The sequence below is a fragment of the Sturnus vulgaris genome, chromosome 1, assembly GCF_052056855.1.
Source record: "Sturnus vulgaris isolate bStuVul1 chromosome 1, bStuVul1.hap1, whole genome shotgun sequence".
NCBI lineage: Eukaryota > Metazoa > Chordata > Aves > Passeriformes > Sturnidae > Sturnus > Sturnus vulgaris.
In genome coordinates this window covers 25716-49164 of record NC_142243.1, presented here as the reverse complement: position 1 = coordinate 49164, position 23449 = coordinate 25716, and the positions used below count along the sequence as shown (strand labels likewise).

Below are 23449 nucleotides of genomic sequence, written 5' to 3'. Positions count from 1 at the left end.
AGGTCTTTCTGAGAGTGTATTGGATTAATGTGAATAGCTTCCTTCTCCTGTGTTTCTTTTGGTGTTACACCCTAAGTTGAATTTTTGTCCCATTCTTCTTTTAAGGCAGCTTTTAACAAATTATTTTCATCTAGCAACAAATGGTTCTCATTCCTTTCTTGATATAATTCTTTTTGCAAAATTTGAACAAGATTTTGTAGAGAGTCTATAATTGTTCTTTCCTCATTTCTGCTCTCAGAGCGAGTTTCTATAGCTGCCGTAAGACAAGCTCCTAAAACCGAGCAGAGCATGGTTTTATTTTTGCCCAGTTTGAACTTTGACTCATGTTGCAAAGAATATATTCTATCAATCACATTCTCCAGATTAAACCAATTATTGTTCGCCCATTCCTCCCCACCTTGGGACGGTCTGCCCCTATATTTAGCTAATAGAGCACAAAATGCAGCTTTATCTGTTACAGTGGAATTCTCAGTCATTTTGTGAAGGGAAAAGTAAAAACCACAACGGGGAGGTCTATCTCTTAAGTTACCACACACAACGAAACAGCTTCCCCTGTGTGCCCCCCTTCGCTTCCCTGTGCGGGTGAAGAGACCAAACTACTTGGAAGGCAGTCCTTAGTTACAAAACACCGGGTTGTCTCTTAGCTACACCAAGCAGTCAAACATCATAAAAAACAACAACAACAGCGTCCCGCCTTTTGCACCAGTAGATCTTTTGTGAAATTCTGACGACAGAGCCCTCGAGCGAGTGTGGGGATGCTTTACACCAAGGTGTCTGCAGTCTGCGGGAAATCAGAAAAACCCCCCTTGCTTTCTAGACAGGCTCACCCTTTCAAGGTGGCCAGCTAGGTGCGGCTGGAGTAAGACTTCCTTCCCCTGCTACAGACTACAGACAACCTCGCATCCCTTCTGTCTGCCAGAAAATCCTGTCCGTGAGGCCAATTTAATGTCACGATCCTCTATTAATGCGGAGCGGGGCTCGTGATGGTTCTTTTGATCAGAAGGGTGCAAACAGGCAAAATGCAGGGGACAAAATCAGTTTATTCAACAGCAATGCATTTCATCAAATGCCGACAATTCAGTTACGGTAAAGGGGAGAGGTATAGGAAACAAAGTATAGGGAAAGGGGAAGGAAAGGAAGGGATGGGAAAATAGCTACCAACAGACGAGACGGGCGTCCTCGCGGGTCATCCGATAGACGAGTCTTCGTCCGTGGGGAGATCTCAGGGGTCTTCTCCAGGGGGTAGACGTGTCTTCCTCGGTGGAGAGATCTCAAAAGGTCTTTTCCAGAGGGTCGCTCTTTATAGTCCTTATCCAAAGTGAGCGGCCTCTGGCCAAGAGGTGGGAAGATTTATGGACCATTGTGTGGTGCTGCAGGAGACAGGTACGGTCAAGCAGTCCTCAGTTGGTACAACGCGACCTCTGGTTGGTGCCACGACAGCACAGTCCAGTGAACACAATACACCAGCACGCAGTCACGAGCATCCACCTTGGCCCGGCCGGCAAACCATTGTCGGGAGTCAGCCTGGGTGGGGGTCCTCGAGGTCTCCTTGCGACGGTCGGGAGGCAAAATCGAGGGGAACTTCGGACCGACCCTTACACGGAGGTGGCACTCCTTGCTTGCAAAGTAAATCTATGATTACTGTTATAGGACCAGAAGGAAAGAAAGCATTGATTCGCCCCTATCTGGTGCAGAAACCCATCACCGTGTGGGGAAGAGATTTGCTGTGTGCCTTGTTCGATTTTCCAGCTCTTTGCTCCATTCATTATCCAGCTAGTGACCCTGTGAGTGGAAGCCAGGAGACAGGCACCTGAACACGAAACTGCGCAGAATCACCGGGAGAAAACTGACTGCCAGGAACGGATCAAGAAAAAAGATGGAGTTGTATTATTATTTGTGCAGGTGTATGGTGTTTTTAACCTTTTGTTTTTATTTTTACAAGGAAGCTTTACTCATGTAGTTGGAGTGCCTTTCCCAGAAGGTTTTGATAATGTTACTTTTGATAAATATTGGCCATATAATAATCATCACATTTTCCCCACCCCTAGCTCGAGACAACGAACTTAGATTGATAATTCTAGAGTTGATAAATCTGACCTTCAAAGAATTAGAAATTTTAGGCTCATTCACTATGGACAATTATAATTTGTTTCACTGTATAGGAAAAAATGGCTCTCATCTAAGCGTTGATCCTTATCACCCAGTTTATAGTAATATGACTTCTCGGTGTCATCAATCTAAGCTTCTTACATACGATGAACGTCACACAGATCCTTTTAACAAACTTCCTATTTGATTTCCTAAAGGAATTTGGCTCGTCTATGGAGATAAATTTGATTAATATGAACAATTTCCTTCTCCTCTCTTTCTGTGGGTGTTTCAATCTGCCTTGATTTTTTGGCACATTCTTCTCTTAGGGCAGCTCATAACAAACGATTTTCATTCCTTTCTTCATCTAATTGTTTTTACAAAATTTCAACTAAGTTTTGTAAAGAATCTACGATTGTGTTTTCCTCGCTTCCTCGCTTAGGGCGAGTTTCTACGGCAGCTACAAGAGTGTCCTAGGGTGATGTTATGGTGTTTGTATCTCCAATCGTGTGTCCTGATTATGTTTGGTATTATGTCCTGTGCTTCCAGGACTGACTCTGAGAGTGAAGCTTTGTTTTGTCTTGTTATCAGCCGGCTCACCTCCCCCATGGTCTATGTTTAGGAGAGGTTTTAGCTTGGTTTGTCTGCTTGCTTGCCTGCTTGCTTGCCTGCTTGCTTGCCTGCTTGCTCGCTTCTGCCTCTTTTTCTTTCCTTCGCTTTGCCCTTGCTTTTTCCTTATTAGTTAGTTCAGCTAGGCAGTCCAACTTTTTCCCTGGACTGTTTTCTCTTCCACCCCGTCCCCTCCCTCTCCTGGATACCATCTGAACCTGTTCCGGACGGGGACCTGGGAAACCCCAAGAAACACCGGGAGTCTACACTCTGTCACCGGCAGCAGCCATTCCCAAGCGCCAGAGACTGATAACTGGGCGACCACTCGCCAGAGAGACTGAGTTTGTCATCCCTTCAGAACGGTGAAAGAGTTTTTTTTGTCAGCTGGTGTTGTCTTTTTTCCCTGTGCTGGGGAGTGTCTTGCTTGTTAAATAAACAGGTTTTTTCTCCCACTCTTCTCCGAGGAAATTCTTCCCGAACCCAGTGGGGTGGGGGGGAGGAGTCGTGGGGTTTGCTGTCTGGGGGCTCCTTCTGGAGGTTTTCCCCCCAAATTTGCCCAAAACCAGGACAAATAAATTGGCGCCCAACTCGAGGCTCGAGAAAGTGGGAAAAAACCCTGTTCTAATAATAATTTGGTTCAAATTCTTTTGTGTTGGTATAGAGCAGTTATTGGCTATGTTGTTGGAATTCATGTCTTTTGGGGTGGAGGCCTGCATGGGTTTTTGGTCCCTAGGGTTTTTTGAAGTCTTAATACCTTTGTGGTCCCTGGGTTTATTTGCTTATCCAGAAATAGCTCTGGTATTGTCCCTAATGCGTAATTTCTGTAGCAGAGGGGCATTGACCAAAATATCCATCGGGCTGGGCTTGGTTTTAATGGCCTGCAGGAGATTTATAAAGGTGCTGGAATCTGTTCCAGGAATGTATGGTTCTTGGTTGTGGTTGTGCACTCAGTTTGTTAGAGGAGAAGCAGGGGATGAGGCTTTTCAGCCTTTGTTCTCCTTCTTCTCCTCTGAATTTGTTACATCCTTATTAGAGAATGTTCAGTTCCCCCTGAGTGTTAAAGAGACCATCTTTCTGGTGTTTAATATAGTAAGCTTTCTCTATACAGTCTGCAGTTTCTCTAGAATGAGAGCTGAGATTTCTAGAGGGGCTGAGACCCCTGACCCCAGAGTAGAGCCAGGCGTGAGGAATCCTGAATGGTGTGGGAAATGGGAGGATATGGGCCAAATCTTAAAGGAATTTTCTGACCCTACATCCTGGGATTTTCCATGTGAACAAATTCAGAACCCAGCTGAGGTGGCAAAGTACCTGAAAGAGAAGTGCCATGGTAATTCTAAGGAGAAGATCATTGCAGTGAGCTGGGCCCTGGCATATGCTTACCGTACCCTGCTAGATACTGTAGGGCAGCAGACAGAGGAAGGGGGACAGGCAGATAAATCAGCCACTATCCCAGTCACTCAGGCTTCAGCCAACACCCCAGGCTCGAGGCCAACAACTACACCAGACAGTGAGCCTAAGCCAGCAGCTAAACCTGTCAGTAAGCCTCAACCAATGGCTGTTGCTACCAGCACGAGAAGTGGAAAGTGCACAGACAAGACTGATCGACCAGTGGATGATGATGATGATGATGATGCAGGAGAAGGACCCTCGACGCCTCCTGACATAAAACCAGGAGTCAAAGCAACTGGTAAAAGATCAGAGGCCAATATTGAGTCTTTTTCCCTAAAGGACCTCCGTGGCCTAAGAAAGGATTACACCTGACGACCTGATGAGTCTATAATTAGTTGGTTGGTCCGTCTTTGGGATGCTGCAGGCGAGGCTACAATTCTGGATGGCACTGAAGCCAGGCATTTGGGATCCCTGTCACATGATCCTGTCATCGACCAAGGAATGATGAGAGGGCCTAACCCTCACAGCCTCTGGGCACGGGTCCTGGACAGTGTAGCACAAAGATACCTGTGTGCAGATGATCTTTATATGCAGCAGACCCACTGGAAGACGATAGAACAAGGGATCCAACGCCTGAGAGAAATGGCAGTGGCAGAGATTATCTTCTCAGATGACATAACAACTAGGAATCCGGACTTGGTACCATGTACATCTGTGATGTGGCGAAAACTTGTACGACTTGGGCCCCATGAATACGCTTCTGCTTTAGCAATAATGAAGCGGGACGAGAGGGATGAGACCGTGCTTGATATGGCAAAGAAGCTCCGAGCATATGCAGATGCTGTGCATGGCCCAACACATGCCAGAATTGCAGCTGTGGAAACACGTCTGCAGAAATTAGAAGACAAGATAGAGGAGAATCATAAAAGACTCAGGGAGGAGATTAAAGAGGACCTTCTCCAAATCTCAGCAGTACAAATTAGAGGCCCTGGTATCCAACGCAGACGTTCCCCTGATGGGGAGAGGAGGTACACCCCACGAGCTGAGCTGTGGTTCTTCCTACGTGATTGCGGAGAAAACATGAGGAGATGGGATGGAAAATCTACTGCTGCTCTGGCACAACGGGTGATTGAATTGAAGGAAGGCAAGACCCAAAGAGGAAGTTCCACCAAAAGGAGAGCAGCTCCAGTTGCCCGTAGCCAAGCTGCCAGGTATGATGATGATGATATATCTGATCCCCTTGAAGGAACCTCTAAGACATATGCCCAAGGAAAGAAGGATAAACAGGCTTAGAGGGGCCCTGCCTCTAGCCAGGGAGAGGCGAGGGAAAATCGTGTCTTCTGGACTGTGTGGATTCGTTGGCCTGGCACATCGGAACCACAAAAGTATAAAGCTTTGGTTGATACTGGTGCCCAATGCACATTAGTCCCATCAAGATATGTGGGGGCAGAATCTGTTTCTATTGCTGGTGTGACAGGTGGATCACAGGACTTTACCTTGGTGGAAGCTGATGTGAGCTTGACTGGACATGAATGGAAAAAACATCCTATTGTGACTGGCCCAGAGGCCCCATGCATTTTGGGCATAGATTACCTCCGAAGGGGGTATTTTAAAGATCCAAAAGGATTCAGGTGGGCATTTGGGATAGCAGCTGTGGTGACAGAGGGCATCCAGCAATTGAACACCTTGTCTGGACTGTCTGAGAATCCAAGTACTGTAGGACTTCTGAAAGGAGAAGAGCAAAAGGTACCAATTGCCACTTCCATAGTGCATCGCCGACAATACAGAACAACTCGAGATGCTGTGGTTCCCATCCATAAAATGATCCGTGAGCTGGAGAGCCAAGGGGTGGTCAGCAAAACCCACTCACCCTTCAACAGCCCCATCTGGCCTGTGCGTAAATCTGAAGGAGAATGGAGATTGACCGTAGACTATCGTGCATTGAATGAGGTGACTCCACCGCTGAGCGCTGCCGTGCCGGACATGCTGGAACTGCAGTACGAGCTGGAGTCCAAGGCAGCAAAGTGGTACGCCACTATCGATATCGCCAATGCATTTTTCTCCATTCCTCTGGCAGCAGAGTGCAGGCCTCAGTTCGCTTTCACATGGAGGGGAGTGCAGTACACCTGGAATCGACTGCCCCAGGGGTGGAAGCACAGTCCTACTATCTGCCATGGACTGATCCAGACTACACTAGAAAAAGGTGAGGCTCCAGAACATTTACAATATATTGATGATATCATTGCGTGGGGGAACACAGCAGCAGAAGTGTTCAAGAAAGGAGAGAGAATCATCCAAATCCTCCTGGAAGCCGGCTTCGCCATCAAGAAGAGTAAAGTTAAGGGACCTGCTCGAGAGATCCAGTTCCTGGGAGTGAAGTGGCAAGATGGACGACGTCAGATTCCTACTGATATCATCAACAAAATCACAGCTATGTCCCCACCAACCAACAAGAAGGAGACACAAGCTTTCTTAGGCGCCATAGGTTTTTGGAGGATGCACATTCCTGAGTACAGTCAGATCGTGAGCCCTCTTTACCTGGTCACCCGCAAGAAGAACGATTTCCATTGGGGCCCTGAGCAGCAACAAGCTTTTGCCCAGATAAAGCAGGAAATTGCTCATGCAGTAGCCCTTGGCCCAGTCAGGACGGGACCAGATGTGAAGAACGTGCTCTACTCTGCAGCCGGGAACCATGGTCTGTCCTGGAGCCTGTGGCAGAAGGTGCCTGGTGAGACTCGAGGCCGACCATTAGGATTTTGGAGTCGGAGCTACAGAGGGTCTGAAGCTAACTACACCCCAACAGAGAAGGAGATCTTGGCCGCCTACGAAGGGGTCCAAGCAGCCTCAGAGGTGGTTGGCACAGAAGCACAACTCCTTCTGGCACCCCGACTACCAGTGCTGGGGTGGATGTTCAGAGGAAAGGTTCCCTCAACCCACCATGCCACCAGTGCTACATGGAGCAAGTGGATTGCCCTCATTACACAGCGCACCCGGATTGGAAAACTGAATCGCCCTGGGATTTTGGAAGTAATTACAAATTGGCCTGAAGGTGAAAGTTTTGGTGTCACAGATGAGGAACAAGAACCAGTGACACGGGCTGAAGAAGCCCCACCATATAACCAACTGCCAGCAGAGGAAACACGCTATGCTCTATTCACCGACGGTTCCTGTCGCATTGTGGGGATGAATCGGAGGTGGAAAGCAGCCGTATGGAGCCCCACGCGACGGGTAGCAGAGGCCACTGAAGGAGAGGGTGGATCCAGTCAACTTGCTGAACTCAAAGCGGTTCAACTGGCCTTAGACATTGCAGGAAGAGAGAAGTGGCCAAAGCTTTACCTTTATACCGATTCATGGATGGTAGCCAATGCTCTGTGGGGATGGTTGGAGAGATGGAAAGAGGCTAACTGGCAGCGTAGAGGAAAACCAATTTGGGCTGCCGAAGAGTGGAAAGATATCGCTACCCGGTTAGAGAAATTACCTGTGAAGGTTCGCCATGTAGATGCCCATGTTCCCAGAAGTAGGGCTAATGAAGAGCAGAAAAACAATCAGCAGGTAGATCAGGCTGCAAAGATAGGGGTGTCGAAGATAGACCTTGATTGGGAACACAAGGGAGAGTTGTTCCTGGCTCGATGGGCCCATGATGCCTCAGGTCATCAGGGCAGAGATGCCACATATAAGTGGGCACGAGACCGAGGGGTGGATCTAACCATGGACAGTATTTCTCAAGTTATCCATGACTGTGAGACATGCGCTGCCATCAAGCAAGCCAAGCGGATGAAGCCCCTCTGGTATGGGGGGCGGTGGTCCAAGTACAAATATGGAGAGGCCTGGCAGATTGACTACATCACACTGCCCCAGACACGCCAAGGCAAGCGCTATGTACTGACCGTGGTGGAAGCCACCACTGGATGGTTGGAGACCTACCCTGTGTCTCACGCTACAGCCTGTAACACCATCCTGGGCCTTGAAAAGCAGGTCCTTTGGAGGCATGGCACCCCTGAGAGGATTGAGTCAGACAATGGGACTCATTTCAAGAATAGCCTTATCAACACTTGGGCTAGGGAACATGGCATTGAGTGGGTGTACCATATCCCCTACCATGCACCAGCTGCAGGGAAAGTGGAAAGGTACAATGGACTGTTAAAAACCACCTTGAGAGCATTGGGTGGGGGATCATTCAAAAACTGGGAGCAGCATTTAGCAAAGGCCACTTGGTTAGTTAACACCCGGGGTTCCACCAACCGAGCGGGCCCTGCCCAGTCTGAGTCCCTGAATATGGTAGATGGAGACAAAGTCCCAGTGGCACATATCAGAGGTTTGTTAGGGAAGGCAGTTTGGATCAATTCTGCCCCGAGTACAGACAAACCCATTCGTGGGATTGTCTTTGCTCAAGGACCAGGTTGTACATGGTGGGTAATGCAGAGAGATGGAACAACACGATGTGTGCCTCAGGGAGATCTGATTGTGGGGTGAGGCAGCATGAGACAGAAGGAAATACGTAAGTGTCAAAGGTCTGAGCAAGTGAGATAGAAGGAAATGTGTAAGTGTAGAAGGTTTGAGCAAGTGAGATGGAAGAAAATGTGTCCGAGTAAGTGAAAGATGGAAATTTCTACTTGCTGAAGTTTTTACATGCTGTTTAGTATGTTCACGATATGGAGATAAGGGGTGGAATGTCCTAGGGTGATGTTATGGTGTTTGTATCTCCAATCGTGTGTCCTGATTATGTTTGGTATTATGTCCTGTGCTTCCAGGACTGAGTCTGAGAGTGAAGCTTTGTTTTGTCTTGTTATCAGCCGGCTCACCTCCCCCATGGTCTATGTTTAGGAGAGGTTTTAGCTTGGTTTGTCTGCTTGCTTGCCTGCTTGCTTGCCTGCTTGCTTGCCTGCTTGCTTGCCTGCTTGCTCGCTTCTGCCTCTTTTTCTTTCCTTCGCTTTGCCCTTGCTTTTTCCTTATTAGTTAGTTCAGCTAGGCAGTCCAACTTTTTCCCTGGACTGTTTTCTCTTCCACCCCGTCCCCTCCCTCTCCTGGATACCATCTGAACCTGTTCCGGACGGGGACCTGGGAAACCCCAAGAAACACCGGGAGTCTACACTCTGTCACCGGCAGCAGTCATCCCCAGCGCCAGAGACTGATAACTGAGCGACCACTCGCCAGAGAGACTGAGTTTGTCATCCCTTCAGAACGGTGAAAGAGTTTTTTTTGTCAGCTGGTGTTGTCTTTTTTCCCTGTGCTGGGGAGTGTCTTGCTTGTTAAATAAACAGGTTTTTTCTCCCACTCTTCTCCGAGGAAATTCTTCCCGAACCCGGTGGGGTGGGGGGGAGGAGTCGTGGGGTTTGCTGTCTGGGGGCTCCTTCTGGAGGTTTTCCCCCCAAATTTGCCCAAAACCAGGACAAAGAGAAGCTCCCAAAACCGAGCAGAGTACGGTTATCTTGTTGCCCCGTCTGAACTTTGATTCATGTTGCAAAAGAACATATTCTATCAATGGTATTTTCTAGATTAAACCAATTTTTGTTGGCCCATTTTTACCCACCTTGGGACGGTCTGCCCCTATATTTAGCTAATAGAGCACAAAATGCAGCTTTATCTGTTACAGTGGAATTCTCAGTCATTTTGTGAAGGGAAAAGTAAAAACCACAACGGGGAGGTCTATCTCTTAAGTTACCACACACAACGAAACAGCTTCCCCTGTGTGCCCCCCTTCGCTTCCCTGTGCGGGTGAAGAGACCAAACTACTTGGAAGGCAGTCCTTAGTTACAAAACACCGGGTTGTCTCTTAGCTACATCAAGCAGTCAAACATCATAAAAAACAACAACAACAGCGTCCCGCCTTTTGCACCAGTAGATCTTTTGTGAAATTCTGACGACAGAGCCCTCGAGCGAGTGTGGGGATGCTTTACACCAAGGTGTCTGCAGTCTGCGGGAAATCAGAATTACCCCCCTTGCTTTCTAGACAGGCTCACCCTTTCAAGGTGGCCAGCTAGGTGCGGCTGGAGTAAGACTTCCTTCCCCTGCTACAGACTACAGACAACCTCGCATCCCTTCTGTCTGCCAGAAAATCCTGTCCGTGACACCAATTTACCCTCACGATCCGCTTGATACGGGGCGGGGCTCGTGATGGTTCTTTTGATCTCAAAGGTGCAAACAGGCAAATGGCAGGGGACAAAATGAGTTTTTTCACAGCAATGCATTTTTTTTAGATGGCAACAACTCAGTTGCGATCGAGTAGAGAGATATAAGAAACAAAGTACAGAGAGAAAAAGAGAGAGGGAAGGGAAAATAGCTACCAGCAGAGGAGACGGACGTCCTCGTGGTCCTCGGCCAATAGACGGGTCTTCATCCGTGGGGAGTGTAACGAGTTTCTGGAAACCTCCGGGTGCCTTTAAGGGCTCCTACGCTGTTGGGCTTGTTCTCCTTTTTAAAAAAGCGAAGCAGCTAACGGTTGCTGTAAAGTTATTTCTTGTAGAACTGCATCAGTCTCAAAGGCAAAAACAGAGCAAAGCAAAGGCATTAAAGCAATGGCATAAAGCCACGGCATGAAGCCCCGGCTCTCCCCGAGGCGTGTTCTTTTATAGAAACTTCCAAGCAAGCTAAGACACAAACTCGGACCGCTACTCCTTAACCTATTAGAATTGTAGTTTTTTAGCACGCTAGGCTACGTATAAACTACGCACGTGGCCTATCTTGTTTTAACTGAAAAATGTAAGCAATATTCTTGACTATTGTATCTGAAGCTAGGTTCTTGGAGCCCTTAAGGAAACACTAGCATGTTTTTTAACCTTCACTAGAGCATGTGCTACTTCTCAGGCATCTAAGATCTTTTACTCTCTAAAAGCACTTAAAACTTATTTTATTTACTTACTTATTTACTCGCTCCATCTATTCATTTACTCATCCCATTTACTCACTTTACTCATTCCAATGAGCCTTTTGTCCCTTTTATTGTATCCTGGCTTAGCTTTCATAGAAATTTGCCCATCTAGAATTAAAGATGCCTCAATTGTTTTAATAATTACCTTACCTTTAGCTGTTTCTTTTGCCTTTCTGTCCATGTCTTGAGTTTGAGTTGCTAATTTGAATAAACTTATTTTTCTTGTTGTGAGACAGAACCAGGAGTAAGAGAGCAAGGCAGGCCTAAAACTTGAGAGAGTATAAAAGAAAATTTATTAACTACACAAACAAAAAGAGAGGAAAAAAAAATTTTTTTCAGAATAAGAGTTTTTAGATCACTCCTTCCCTCCCTCTCCCAATCTTCATAACAACAAAACAAACATATAACAAATACTTCGGTCAGTGCCCAATTTAGTCTTTCTCAGTTCACTTCTGGAGAAATAAGCTTCTTCTTGTGGAAGTTGTAGGGATTTTTCCCACAAGAAGGAAAAAACCAGTTCTCTTGTGGTTTTATCTTTCACGATTTGCATCCACCCGGGAACCTGCAACCGTGACGCTCCTCCCAACTCTACAACCGTCCCAAAGTTGTAGATGTGGGCCATGTCTGTCTCATGGGGTATTACTTTTAAGAATGAAATGTTTGACAGCAAAGATTCTCTTTGTCTCCTTTTTCTCTGCTCAGGCTTCATCTTCAGAAAACCAAAATCCCCTTCTTTTCTCAGGACAGAAATTCTCAACACAGGTGCTTTTTAGTCAAATCATCTATTAAATGGAACATTTCCATCCCCCCATGTCTCTTTCCATGGTTTATAGGAATATTCAGTACATCAGTTCATTCCTACGATTTCACAAAAAGATTTTCAGCCATTTCAGCATCTTCTCATTCTCTTTCCATCTTAAAAACTTAGCTCTTACATCACTGACTTCAGAAATCTTCTTATTCCCTTTCATATTCAAAGGAAAGGCTGGAGGCTTTGCAAATCTTATCTGAGCACTAAAGAGTTAAAGTTTAACACAACTACAAGAGTTGGGCCAGGCTCAGGCCGAGCTGGGAGGCAGCTGAGGTGTTAATCAGCCTTTCTGGGGCTGGGCTACAGCCCCACACTGCTCATGGCCACCCGGGCAGGCCCGGCCCGTCCGGCGGCAGCAAGAGTCAGCCTCCCCCCACGCCAGAGCCGCAGGCCCGTGGAGGAGGAAGCCGTGAAGGTCTTATCACACAACTTTTTCTCCCCCTGGCCATCGCGTCCCCCTCGTTGGCAAATGGGGCCCAAGCGGCCTCCCGAGCCTCCCCCCCCCCCGCATGGGGGAGAGGGAAGCTCGGGTTGATGTTACCTGCTCAGCCGCCGGAAGACAAAGAGGGTCGGTTCCGGATTACCTTCCTCAAAATGTGTGTTCACGGGGCGAACTAACTTTCTCTAATTGGCTGTTGCAGGTATCCCAACCCCCACAGAGGAAATTCCCTTAGGAAGAATGTCTTCTGAGTTTCTTCTTCCTAAGTCAACCTATCACAGTCCACCAGCTCATTTCCTTTTTCCAATTCAGAGCTCACTTTTTGGTGTATACATGTTGTTTTTTTCCTTCAGCTAGCTCTAAGGCCCGGGTTAAGGTGATTATTTCAGCCTTCTGTGCAGAGGTATTTGTTGGCAATGGTCCGGACTCTATCACCTCTCTATTGTGGTAACTGCATACCTAGCATGTCTTTTTCCACTGATGCTGTAGCTGCTCCCATCAGTGAACCAGGTCTCGGCGTCCCCGAGAGGGGTGTCCTTCAGATCCGGGCGACTGGAGTAAGCGGCTTCAGTGGTCTCCAGGCAGTCACGGATCACTGGTTCTCCCATACTCCTGCTGAGGAAAGAAGCTGCATTGACGGTGTTAGTTACCACAATTTCAACATCATCTTATTCTGTTAGTATGGCCTGGTACTTTAGAAATTTTTGTGGGGAAAGCCAACGTCTTCCTTTCACCTCTGGGACTGCAGACGCCGTGTGGGATACTGCCACGGTCATCTTCTGGCCTAGGGTGAATTTGCGTGCCTCTCGGATGTTCAGTGCTACCGCTGCAACAGCTCTCAGGCACCCTGGCCACCCCTTGGCTGCCGCGTCCAGCTGTTTGGAGAGGTAGGCGACTGCCCTCCGGTACGGGCCCGGGTCTTGCGCTGGTATTCCCAGAGCAATCCCCTGCTATTCGTGAGAAAACAGAAAGAGCTGTTTACTCACATCTCGAAGTCCCAGGGCCGGAGCTGACATGAGAGCCCTCTTTAGTTGGTCAAAGGCTCGTGTTGCTTCTTTCATCCACTGGAGATCTCTGCTTCCTTTTGTAATCAAGGTATATAGGAGTTTGACTAACAGCCCATAATTGTAAATCCACAGTCTGCACCACCCTGTCATGCCCAAGAAGGTTCTCAGTTCTTTCACCGCTTGGGGTGTTGCGGTCTGGCGTATTGTTTCCTTGCGATCCCGTCCCAAGGTTCTTTGTCCAGCACTAATCTCATAGCTCAAATAGACAACTGTTCATGTCACCATCTGGGCTTTCTTCTGGGATACCCCTGTAGACCCCCCAAAAATTTAGGAGGCTTACCGTCCACTCCATACATGCTTCTTGAGTTTCAGTAGCTATCAGGAGGTCGTCCACATACTGTAGCAGCTGTCCCTCTTCTGATGGAGCTTCCCAGGATTCTAGATCTTTTACCAGCTGTTCTCCAAATATGGTAGGGGAGTTCTTGAGCCCCTGGGGTAGTACGCACCACGTGAGCCGAGTTTTACGTCCAGTTTTGGGATTTTCCCATTCAAATGCAAAAATTTTCTGGCTGGTTTCATGGAGAGAAAGGTAAAAGAAAGCATCCTTTAAATCTAAAAAAGTAAACCGGGTTAGTTTGGATGTTAAACGAGTTAACAAGGTGTAGGGGTTGGCTACCGCCGGTAACAGCTCGCAAATCTTGTACTAACCTGTACGATCCATCGGGCTTTTTTACAGACAAAATAGGAGTATTAAAATCAGATTGACATTTTTTAGTAGTCCTATTTGCAAAAAGTTCTTAATTACTGGACCAATCCCTTCCCTACTTTCCTTTTTTAAGGGGTATTGTCTAATTTTAACCGGTTGTTTTCCTTCTTTAAGCCAGATTTGTACAGGCAGAGCATTCTTTGCTCTCGCCGGTATATTGGAGGCCCACACCCCAGGGAGCAGCTGATCTATTATTTTCTTAATAATTTCTTCTTTGTTTTCAGCCGCAATATCTTTGGTTATTAGCATTAAATTTAACAGTCCCACGTATTGCTGATCATTTACCTCCAAACTAATTTCCCCAGTTTTGAATATTATTTTTGCTTTTAATAGTTCCAATAGATTCTTACCCAAAAGCGCTAATGGAGCATAGGGCGTACGTAAAAACCTGTGAATTCCCCATTGTTTCCCAAACTTATATTTCAATGGGCTACAAAAATAAGCCCTTTCAGATTGGCCAGTTGCCCCCTTTACCGTGACATAATCATCTGTTATTGGTATTAAGGCTTTATTTAGCATTGAATATGTTGCTCCCGTGTTTATCAAAAGTTTTTTTTTCTTTGTTCCCTACTTTTATTGCATCCGGAGGGTCTCCTAGGGTAAGATCCTCTGCTCCGTTCCTCTTTTCAGTCTCCTCTTCTTTGATCATCACCTTTTCTTCCTTCTGGATACCGAAGTTGAAATAGAAATTGCTTTGACTAGAGCAGGGGATGGAACATATGCCGGAGTCGGGATAGAAGAAGAAATCTCAGGAGGTGGAGTGGGACCGGAGCAGGGGATGGGACATAGAAATTTCAGGAGGTGGAATGAGGGAATAGGAGCTGAAGCAACTCTAGCTGGCTTTTTTTTTTTTCAGAAGTAGAAGGTAAAGCAGGAGTTGAGGTTAATAACCGTCTTAAATTTGCTTCCCCTCTCACCCCCCTTTGCCTTTTAGCGGGTGGTTCAAACAAATTCCCCGGTTCTTATTCCAGAGGGTTAGCTGGATACACCTTATCAGGGTGTGCGCAGCGTCGGTTTACGGAGCACGTACTGCAACATTATTTTAATTTAGTCTCGTTGTCTTTTTCTAAGACCGATACCAAGGGGTCAGAGGGGGCTCTGGGTCCACAATCTTTCTGTCACTCAGGGTGATTCAGGAGAGAAAAAACCAAAAAAACCCCCAAACGCTCAGCGTAAGTCGCCTCCTCCCATTTCCGTGTCTCAAAAATAACATAAGCCGTAACAAAGTTTCATTATGTAAATGTCCAGCTGAGGGCCACCTGGCTCCCCCCTCAAGTTATAAAGCGGCCACCATTGTGTACAAAACTTTTCAAGGGTCTTTTGGTTCTCTGAGCCTCCGTGCCCCGCTAGCTCCTTCCCATGTGCCAAAACGCACCCCAAAGGACTGGTTTTAGGGATCTCTTTACTCTGGTTAGTTCCCGTCATCCCTCCTTAACAAAACCGGTACCTCTGCTTTAGTTCTTATTATCTTGTCCTTTGCTTCTTGTCCTGCTTTTCACTCAGCAAGACAAGATCCTTGCAATCCTTTCCTAGACTTTTTCTTACAGCCCACAGCTCGGGTACTAAATGTAACTTTCCACTTACCAGCTCCATCAAGGAGCTGTTGTTTACATTTACTGTGCTGGTTAGCAGAAGAACGATAGTAATAGCACCCAGGCACGAGGCCAACCTCTAGATGCACCAAAAACTGCAGGAAAATTCTTACAAATACAAGCTATTTCATTCACTCTTTCTTAACTCTCTAAATTTTCCACAGCTCCCAATCCAAAGCCACAAGTCCTCCAGCAGATGTCCGATATAAACTTTTAAAATATGTTCTCTTATTACTCCTGTCTGTCCACTAGTTCACTGAATTCACAAACTCCCGTGGGTCAAGCCCAAACCACTGAGGTAAAGGAATTGCTTCTATTCATCCGGTTAGATTGGATCCTTACACTGACGCTGCTCTTATTCTGATTTCAACAATCTGCAAACACAGCCTCTGTACTTAAAATCATATTCATGCCTCATTTCCTAATAAACTCTTTCACTCGGGCTGTGCTTCCCTTATAACTTTTTGCACAAGTCAAAAGGCAGTATTGCCTCAGAAATACAGTTAGAGTGAATATACTGTCTCTGGTAACCACAACGCACGCACCACGGTAACAGCAGGGAGGGAGTTTTTAAGGGTTTCACGCACCCCACTCGCCTCGTTTTTCCCCGGCCGTTTCAGTCGCCCGAGAACTGAACCGCGGGTCCAAACTCCCACTCGCTTCCTGCTAAAAGCACATCTCAAACGAGCTCTCTTTCCCACTCGCTCTCACGATCAGGACACACTCACACGGTTCAAGAACCGTACGCCAGGATTTTGCCTTTACGAGCGCTAGCCCCGCAACGCTAGGGAACAAAGCCCTCTACGGCACAACGAATGGCAAAATCTACTGCCGGACAGAATCGGAGATAGATAAGGATTTGACCGATGTGTCCCAAACCGAGCTGCAGGAGCTATTGGTCAGAGAGCTGAGCAACCTGAACTTTCAAGCAATCGCAAGCGCTTGCCTGTGAACATTTATAACGGTATTTAAGGCGCAGTCAGAACAAGAAAGTGCTTTTTATCACTCGGATCATAGAGTCCCGCGTCTCGGTCTCGGGCACGGCCTCCGTCAAGATGACGGGAGGGATTTTTGTTTCACGGGGAAAAGGGCTACCATTTGGGCCCGGCGCTCGGCGCACAAGACCGAGATTCCGCCCGCCAAAATGCCGAACGGATCGGGATTTCTGCCGGACACAAGCTGCGGCCACTTAGAACCCCGGCTCCCTTTGGAGCCACCAAAGCCTTCTCAAAACCGATACCGGGAGACTGGGGAAGCGAGGATTTTTTCACAGGGAAAAGGACCGCCATTCGTCTCCAGCTCTCCGTGCCCAGGACCGAGATGTTTCACACTACAATGCCGATCGGACCGGCATTTCTCCGACGCAAAGTGCCACCGCTTAAAACCCCGGCTATTCCTCGAGTGCCGAAAGCCTCCTCTAAATAGGCGTTACGAAACCGGTGAAGCGAGGTTTATTTCACAGACAAATAGGCCACCGTTCGCGTCCGGGGCCCTGCCCCCCGAGACCGAGCTAAAACGCCGCACGGATCGGGATTCGTGCCGGACCCGAGCTGCCGCCGATTAGAAACTCGGCCGTCTTTGGTGTGACGAACACCTCCTCCAAACTCGCATGGGGAAACTGGGAACGTGAGTTTTGTTTCAGAGAGAAAAGCGCCGATGTTCTCGTCCAGGGCCCGTGCCCGAGACCGGGCTTCTGCCCGCTAAAATTTCAAACCGATCGGGATTTCTCTCTGACTCGTTTAGCCACCGTTTAGAACCCTCGATGACTTTGGAGCGACAAACGACTCCCCCAAACTCATATTAGCAAACCGGGAGGATGAGTTTAGTTTCACGGGGAAAAGGCCCACAGTCGCCATTTACGGCTTTGCTTCCGCTTGCTAAAATTCTGAAGGAATCGGCATTTCGCTCACGCCCGAGCCGCCGTCACTTACGAGCCTTGCTGCCTTTGGAACGTGAAACAACTGTTCCCAACTGAAGACTGGGGAACTGGGGGTGAGTTTTGCTTCACAGAGAATTTTCATTTTTACTGTTTCTATTTATAATATAGATAACCCTAAATGGAGGTGTCTGTGAGACTTAGGCCATTCATCTCATTCCTTTCTAGTCCCAACTGCTTAGTCACATTTGCTGCACTGCTTAGCAATTGCTAAGGGGCAATTATGCAGCTTAATAAATTACCTGAGTTATTTAGCTATGCTGATGAAACACAAAGTTTTATTTCTGACCTGATTTCTGCCCTTTTTCTCAAAGCAGTTGTTGCCCAAAGGAAAGTGCTTTCATTTCCCTGAAAACTTTTCTTTTATATTGAGAAAAGACTCACCTTTTTCTCCTTGAATTTCCTCCTCTTGAATTCAAGTCAGGAGAGCCAAACAGCTGCAGCTCTTCTGAGGCCTTTTATCCCTGGTGGGATTTGCTCCTCCTCTTCCTGGGTGTGCCAGGCGGGGCCCAATCAGGGGTATATTAACCCCAGGTTTTGCTGAGGGCCTTCATTCCCTCTCAGGGATCAGCTAGGATAAGGGCTCTCCTGCCACTTCTGTGAAGAGGCTGTTTTTCCTTATCTCAGCTTGTTTTCAGGAAATGCTTTTAGGTATCTAAAGCAGCAAAGGCTTTGAAGATTTAGTGAAGAAAACAGCATCAAAACCAGTGAGTATTTGCATCAATGATTTTGGGTTGTGTGTTCAGAGGTGGTAAAGAGCTTTCGGTTTTGTTTTTTTAGGAGGAACACAACTTCCGGAAATTCCAGGTAGCGTCCGGTACTGCACTTGAGATTTTTTCGACTCACTTGAAGCTGACACCTCCTCGGGAACCGGCTGCCAGACCTGGTTCAGTGCTCTGAAGACCCCTCTAAAAGCATTACAGGAGTCCGTGATGAAGCCTTCACCTTCTCCTTTTTGAGGGTGCCATCCAGCGTGCCTTCCACAAAGGCAGAGGACTTGCGGTGAGACCGGGATGTCGGGAGGAGGAGGGTGGGTCAACTCCATTTTCAGCCACGCCTCATCACTTTCTCTCTTCTTAAGCCAGGCATACCCTCTGACGGTGGCTTCAGCCTCTGAGAGCTGTCGAAGCTTATGTCCCGAACACCCGGGCTTTCTCTGGACACGGTGAGTAAGGGAATTGTCAGGTTTTGGCCAATGAGTTTCTTAGCACAAGCAGTGATATTTCCTTTTCTTTATTCTAGCTGATTCGGAAACATCAGCCCGGTGACCGCAGGAACCTCCCAGAGGGCGGGGCCTCCTTCCTTCCCAGCAGACCCGGATTCTCATCCCCGGACTTCGGAGAGATAAGTGGAGGGCTGCCAACACATAGGGGGTGGGAGCGAGGTGGTGGGTGTGGACATTTTAGGGGGGATCTCGGAGGCAGATTTGCAGATGGGGACGTCCAGGAAGCGGCCCCTTAGGCCCCATAAAGATGATCTGTTTGATCGCAGCGCCGAGGCACGCAGGGCAGAGCAGTCTCCGTGGGTGTTGCGTCACTTGTCTCTCGTGCTTTTCGTGTCTTTTGTCTGTCTTATGTCGCACCTGTTTTTCTCTAGCCCTTTGAGGGGCATCCCGGAATCCCCGGGGTCCCTCTTAACCTCTCCGATCTCTATATTCATCGGCCAGGTGCCAGCGCCTTTTAATTTTCGGCCGGGGAGCTCAGATATCAGAATCTTATCTCACAATAGTAGCATCCGGTCTGTCTTTTCAGGTCTTGTTCTGAGCTGTATTGACAGCCCTAGCCCTCACAGATCCATTACAAGGAATTAGGACTTTGAAAACATAGGGGGAGCATCGTGACCCCAGGATTCTCAGGCATCCATCTTTGCTCTCGTTGCGATAAATCATCGTGCTAGCATCTTCCTCCAGGCTCATCGGCTGGCTCTCGGTCTCCTCTCGGTCATCTTCTTTTGCATCCTCTCGGTCCTCGGGGTCATTCTTCCCCCCGAGTGTCTTTTCCTCCCCGTGTTGTCCCCTCGTTCGTCCAGTCCCGTGTCACGGGTGCCTGCACTTATTCGGCCCGGAGCTGCTCTGCCCTGCCGCCTTGTTCGGGCATAGATCCCGGAGGACGAGTCCCGGGTACTCGCAATCTGAGAAGGGGGGTGTAGTTGTGCTCTAGGTGTTATCTGTAGAGTGAGCCGGATGTGTAGTGGTCTTAATGTCTCCTGCAGGGCTCTGACTTTTGTCCTTACTTCCTTTCAGATGCAGATGGATTAAATCGGAGTCAGAGGGCCCATCCTCTGGGAGGGGGCTCCCCCTGGAGGTCAGTCACTGTATTTGCAGTGGAAGCATAAAAGGTGACTGTGTTACAGTATTGTTCTTAGTGCTTTCTTCAGCAGTTCAAGATGGATATCAGCAGACAAGTTCATGTGGACGAGGTGAGCTGTGACCTGTGGGCAGAAGTAGTTTCTTTTAGTCAGGTCTCAATTTCAGGTGCAGCTCTCACTATCCATTACTTTATTTGTGTTTTTTAGAAGTGCACTCACTTGAAGCTGACACCTCCTCGGGAGCTGGCTGCCAGACCTGGTTCAGTGCTCTGAAGACCCCTCTAAAAGCATTACAGGAGTCTGTGATGAAGCCTTCACCTTCTCCTTTTTGAGGGTGCCATCCGGCGTGCCTTCCACAAAGGCAGAGGACTTGCGGTGAGACCGGGATGTCGGGAGGAGGAGGGTGGGTCAACTCCATTTTCAGCCACGCCTCATCACTTTCTCTCTTCTTAAGCCAGGCATACCCTCTGACGGTGGCTTCAGCCTCTGAGAGCTGTCGAAGCTTATGTCCCGAAGACCCGGGCTTTCTCGGGACACGGTGAGTAACGGAATTGTCAGGTTTTGGCCAATGAGTTTCTTAGCACAAGCAGTGATGTTTCCTTTTCTTTATTCTAGCTGACTCGGAAACATCAGCCCGGTGACCGCAGGAACCTCCCAGAGGGCGGGGCCTCCTTCCTTCCCAGCAGACCCGGATTCTCATCCCCGGACTTCGGAGAGATAAGTGGAGGGCTGCCAACACATAGGGGGTGGGAGCGAGGTGGTGGGTGTGGACATTTTAGGGGGGATCTCGGAGGCAGATTTGCAGATGGGGACGTCCAGGAAGCGGCCCCTTAGGCCCCCTAAAGATGATCTGTTTGATCGCAGCGCCGAGGCACGCAGGGCAGAGCAGTCTCCGTGGGTGTTGCGTCACTTGTCCCTCGTGCTTTTCGTGTCTTTTGTCTGTCTTATGTCGCACCTGTTTTTCTCTAGCCCTTTGAGGGGCATCCCGGAATCCCCGGGGTCCCTCTTAACCTCTCCGATCTCTATATTCATCGGCCAGGTGCCAGCGCCTTTTAATTTTCGGCCGGGGAGCTCAGATATCAGAATCTTATTTCTCAATAGTAGCATCCGGTCTGTCTTTTCAGGTCTTGTTCTGAGCTGTATTGACAGCCCTAGCCCTCACAGATCCATTACAAGGAATTAGGACTTTGAAAACATAGGGGGAGCATCGTGACCCCAGGATTCTCAGGCATCCATCTTTGCTCTCGTTGCGATAAATCATCGTGCTAGCATCTTCCTCCAGGCTCATCGGCTGGCTCTCGGTCTCCTCTCGGTCATCTTCTTTTGCATCCTCTCGGTCCTCGGGGTCATTCTTCCCCCCGAGTGTTTTTTCCTCCCCGTGTCGTCCCCTCGTTCGTCCAGTCCCGTGTCACGGGTGCCTGCACTTATTCGGCCCGGAGCTGCTCTGCCCTGCCGCCTAGTTCGGGCATAGATCCCGGAGGACGAGTCCCGGGTACTCGCAATCTGAGAAGGGGGGTGTAGTTGTGCTCTAGGTGTTATCTGTAGAGTGAGCCAGGATGTGTAGTGGTCTTAATGTCTCCTGCAGGGCTCTGACTTTTGTCCTTACTTCCTTTCAGATGCAGATGGATTAAATCGGAGTCAGAGGGCCCATCCTCTGGGAGGGGGCTCCCCCTGGAGGTCAGTCACTGTATTTGCAGTGGAAGCATAAAAGGTGACTGTGTTACAGTATTGTTCTTAGTGCTTTCTTCAGCAGTTCAAGATGGATATCAGCAGACAAGTTCATGTGGACGAGGTGAGCTGTGACCTGTGGGCAGAGTAGTTTCTTTTAGTCAGGTCTCAATTTCAGGTGCTGCTCTCACTATCCATTACTTTATTTGTGTTTTTTAGCAGTGCACTCACTTGAAGCTGACACCTCCTCGGGAGCTGGCTGCCAGACCTGGTTCAGTGCTCTGAAGACCCCTCTAAAAGCATTACAGGAGTCTGTGATGAAGCCTTCACCTTCTCCTTTTTGAGGGTGCCATCCGGCGTGCCTTCCACAAAGGCAGAGGACTTGCGGTGAGACCGGGATGTCGGGAGGAGGAGGGTGGGTCAACTCCATTTTCAGCCACGCCTCATCACTTTCTCTCTTCTTAAGCCAGGCATACCCTCTGACGGTGGCTTCAGCCTCTGAGAGCTGTCGAAGCTTATGTCCCGAAGACCCGGGCTTTCTCGGGACACGGTGAGTAACGGAATTGTCAGGTTTTGGCCAATGAGTTTCTTAGCACCAGCTGTGATGTTTCCTTTTCTTTATTCTAGCTGACTTAGAAACATCAGCCCGGTGACCGCAGGAACCTCCCAGAGGGCGGGGCCTCCTTCCTTCCCAGCAGACCCGGATTCTCATCCCCGGACTTCGGAGAGATAAGTGGAGGGCTGCCAACACATAGGGGGTGGGAGCGAGGTGGTGGGTGTGGACATTTTAGGGGGGATCTCGGAGGCAGATTTGCAGATGGGGACGTCCAGGAAGCGGCCCCTTAGGCCCCATAAAGATGATCTGTTTGATCGCAGCGCCGAGGCACGCAGGGCAGAGCAGTCTCCGTGGGTGTTGCGTCACTTGTCTCTCGTGCTTTTCGTGTCTTTTGTCTGTCTTATGTCGCACCTGTTTTTCTCTAGCCCTTTGAGGGGCATCCCGGAATCCCCGGGGTCCCTCTTAACCTCTCCGATCTCTATATTCATCGGCCAGGTGCCAGCGCCTTTTAATTTTCGGCCGGGGAGCTCAGATATCAGAATCTTATCTCACAATAGTAGCATCCGGTCTGTCTTTTCAGGTCTTGTTCTGAGCTGTATTGACAGCCCTAGCCCTCACAGATCCATTACAAGGAATTAGGACTTTGAAAACATAGGGGGAGCATCGTGACCCCAGGATTCTCAGGCATCCATCTTTGCTCTCGTTGCGATAAATCATCGTGCTAGCATCTTCCTCCAGGCTCATCGGCTGGCTCTCGGTCTCCTCTCGGTCATCTTCTTTTGCATCCTCTCGGTCCTCGGGGTCATTCTTCCCCCCGAGTGTCTTTTCCTCCCCGTGTCGTCCCCTCGTTCGTCCAGTCCCGTGTCACGGGTGCCTGCACTTATTCGGCCCGGAGCTGCTCTGCCCTGCCGCCTTGTTCGGGCATAGATCCCGGAGGACGAGTCCCGGGTACTCGCAATCTGAGATGGGGGGTGTAGTTGTGCTCTAGGTGTTATCTGTAGAGTGAGCCGGATGTGTAGTGGTCTTAATGTCTCCTGCAGGGCTCTGACTTTTGTCCTTACTTCCTTTCAGATGCAGATGGATTAAATCGGAGTCAGAGGGCCCATCCTCTGGGAGGGGGCTCCCCCTGGAGGTCAGTCACTGTATTTGCAGTGGAAGCATAAAAGGTGACTGTGTTACAGTATTGTTCTTAGTGCTTTCTTCAGCAGTTCAAGATGGATATCAGCAGACAAGTTCATGTGGACGAGGTGAGCTGTGACCTGTGGGCAGAAGTAGTTTCTTTTAGTCAGGTCTCAATTTCAGGTGCAGCTCTCACTATCCATTACTTTATTTGTGTTTTTTAGAAGTGCACTCACTTGAAGCTGACACCTCCTCGGGAGCTGGCTGCCAGACCTGGTTCAGTGCTCTGAAGAC

General features: G+C 48.6%; 1 long non-coding RNA gene across 1 annotated transcript; it reads right to left on the bottom strand.

Moving 5' to 3' along the window:
- Positions 1-1046: 1046 nt before the first annotated feature.
- On the bottom strand, positions 1047-18157 carry LOC148225011 (uncharacterized). Its single transcript, XR_015805507.1, has 5 exons — positions 17890-18157; positions 13552-13780; positions 11105-11223; positions 10371-10561; positions 1047-1850 (listed from the first exon to the last, which is right to left on the bottom strand). It is a non-coding gene; the product is annotated as an uncharacterized LOC148225011 (long non-coding RNA).
- Positions 18158-23449: the final 5292 nt, after the last annotated feature.